We start from the raw sequence: 3,460 nt of genomic DNA, 5'->3' as shown, positions 1-3,460 counted from the left end.
GCAATCCTGAGAAAGAAGAACAATATTGAAGGGATCACAATACCAGATATCAAGCTATACTACAAAGCCACTGCTCTCAAAACTGCCTGGTACTGGCACAAGAATAGGCATACAGTATAGACCAATGGAACAGAACAGAGAACCCAGAAATAGACACAAGCCATTATGCTCAATTAATATTTGACAAAGGAGGCAAGAGCATACAATGGAGACAAGACAGTCTCTTCAATAAATGGTGTTGGGAAAACTGGACAGATACTTGCAAAAAATGAAACTAGACCACCAACTTACACCATACACAAAAATAAACTCAAAATGGATAAAGGACTTAAATGTACGACGGGAAACCATAAAAATCTGAGAAGAAGCCATAGGCAGCAAAATAGCAGACAATTATCTTAGCAATATCTTTACTGATACAGCTCCTAGGGCAGTGGAAACTAAAGAGAAAATAAACAAATGGGACTACATCAAAATAAAAAGCTTCTGCACAGCAAAAGAAACCATCAACAAAACAAGAAAGCCCACTACATGGGAGAACATATTTGACAATGTTATCTCTGATAAGGGTTTAATCTCCAACATTTACAGGGAACTCACACAACTCAACAAAATAAAGATAAACAATAAAATCAAAAAATGGTCAAAGAACCTAAATAGACACTTTTTGAAACAGGACATTCAGAAAGCCAAGAAACATATGAAAACATGCTCAAAGTCACTAATCATCTGAGAGATGCAAATCAAAACAAAAACGAGGGACCATCTCACACCTGTCAGAATGGCTATCATCAACAAATCAACAAACGATAAGTGCTGGAGAGGATGCTGAGAAAAAGGAACCCTCCTTCACTGCTAGTGGGAATGCAGACTGGTGCAGCCACTGTGGAAAACAGTATGGAGTTTTCTCAAAAATTTAAAAATGGAACTTCCATTTGACCCAGTAATCCCACTTCTAGGAATATATCCCAAGAAAACAGAAACACCAATCAGAAAGGATATATGCACCCCTATGTTCATAGCAGCACAATTTACAGCCTAAATGCCCATCAGCAGATGAACAGATTAGAAAACTGTGGTACATCTACACAGTGAAATACTACGCTGCTGTAAAAAAGTAGGAATTCTTACCATTTGAAATAGCATGGATGGAACTGGAGAGCATTATGCTAAATGAAATAAACCAGTCAGTGAAAGAAATATACCTCATGATTTCACTCATTTATGGATAATAAAGACCATTATAAACTGATGAACAAAAATAGATACAGAGGCAGAGAAACATCGAACAGACTGTCAAACTACAGTGGGAACACTGGGAGGGTTGGGGAGGGGAGGTAAGAGAATAACCAAAGGACTTGTATACATGCATATAAGCATAATCAATGGACACAAAACATTGGGGAGAGAGGGGACGGCCTGTGCCAGGGGGTAGGGGGCCATCTGCCCAACAACAAAGAATTGTCCAGTCCAAAATGTCAACAGTGCTAAGGTTGAAAAAGTCTGCTTTAGACCATGGATGAGTTTGGAACTACTTATTTTAGCATTTGTTTAACATCTGTCTTTCCCACTAGACCAGATGCTCCATAAGGATGAGATAATGTCTATTTTGTTTAACATTAAATATCTAGCATCTAACTCTGGCTTCATATCAGGCTAGCTGCACAATAAACATTTGTTAAATGAAGGAAGGAAGAGCAGGCAGGAGCTAAGGAGGAAGAAAACTACTTTATAAGGAAAGTATATAAACACTAGAGACCTGGTGCACAAAATTTGTGCAATTGGGGGGGGGGGTCCCTCAGCCTGGTCTGCATCCTCTCACTGTCCGGGAGCCCTTGGTAGTTGTCCAACTGCCGCGGAGGAGGGAGAGGCTCCTGCCACCTCCACTGTGATCACCAGCCGTGAGCCCGGTTTCTGGCAGGACTGACTTTCGGTTGGTCAAGCCTCCTGGTTGTTGCAGATGTGACAGACCCTGGGTTTTTATATATTAGGATAAACCGGCAGTGGGACATCCATCTCACAATCTGGGACCTCTGGCTCCTAACTGCTCACCTGCCTGCCTACTCTAACCACTCTGTCTGCCTGCCAGATCCCCCTAACTGCCCTCCCCTGCTGGCCTGGTCACCCCTAACCACCCCTGCCTCAGCCCCCGCCACTATGGCTTTGTCCAGAAGGACATCTGAATGGTTGTCCAGAAGATGTTTGGTCTAATTAGCATATTACCCTTTTATTAGAATAGATAAACTGACAGTCTAACATCCCTCTCCCAACCCAAGACCTCTGGCTCCTAACCGCTCACCAGCCTGCCTGCCCTAACTTCCCTCCCCTGCTGACCTGGTCACCCCTAACCACCTCTGCCTCAGCCTTTGCCACCGTGACTTTGTCCGGAAGGACATCCAGAAGGTCTTCTGGAAGATGTCTGGTCTAATTAGCATATTACCCTTTTATTAGTATAGATAGGCAGAGATAGCTCTAGCCAGTTTGGCTCAGTGGATAGAGTGTGGGCTTGTGGACCGAAGGGTCCCAGGTTTGATTCTGGTAAAGGGCACATACCTCAGTTGCAGGTTTTTCCCCATCCCGAGCCCTGGTCAAGGCTCGTACAGGAGGCAATTAATCGATGTGTTTCTCTCACATCAATGTTTCTCTCTGTCTTTCCCTCTCTTGCTATTTACAACAACATGGATGGACCTTGAGAACATTATGCTAAGTGAAATAAGTCAGACAGAAAAAGCTAAGAACCATACGATTTCACTCATATGTGGAATATAAAACTGAAACTTATGAACACAAAAGCAGTGTGGTGGTTGCTGGGGGGTGTGGGGAGAAGGGGGTCCAAATATGAGGTGACAGGAGAAGACCTGTGGACCGAAGGGTCCCAGGTTTGATTCTGGTAAAGGGCACATACCTCAGTTGCAGGTTTTTCCCCATCCCGAGCCCTGGTCAAGGCTCGTACAGGAGGCAATTAATCGATGTGTTTCTCTCACATCAATGTTTCTCTCTGTCTTTCCCTCTCTTGCTATTTACAACAACATGGATGGACCTTGAGAACATTATGCTAAGTGAAATAAGTCAGACAGAAAAAGCTAAGAACCATACGATTTCACTCATATGTGGAATATAAAACTGAAACTTATGAACACAAAAGCAGTGTGGTGGTTGCTGGGGGGGGTGGGGAGAAGGGGGTCCAAATATGAGGTGACAGGAGAAGACCTGACTTTGGGTGGTGGACACATGGTGCTATATACAGATTTTGTACCTTAGAAACCCACACATAAAACCTGTATGTTCATGTTGACCAATGTCAACCCAATAAAATTTAATAAATAAATAAATAAATGAAACCCAAAAAACAACAATAACAAAATCATCAATGGAAAAATATCCTCTGGTGAGGATACGAAAGGAAGAAAGAAAGAAAGAAAGAAAGAAAGAAAGAAAGAAAGAAAGGAAGGAAGGAAGG

This window comes from Myotis brandtii, unplaced genomic scaffold (genome assembly GCF_000412655.1).
Source record: "Myotis brandtii unplaced genomic scaffold, ASM41265v1 scaffold85, whole genome shotgun sequence".
Taxonomy (NCBI): Eukaryota; Metazoa; Chordata; class Mammalia; order Chiroptera; family Vespertilionidae; genus Myotis; species Myotis brandtii.
Note: the sequence above shows the minus strand (reverse complement) of the source record.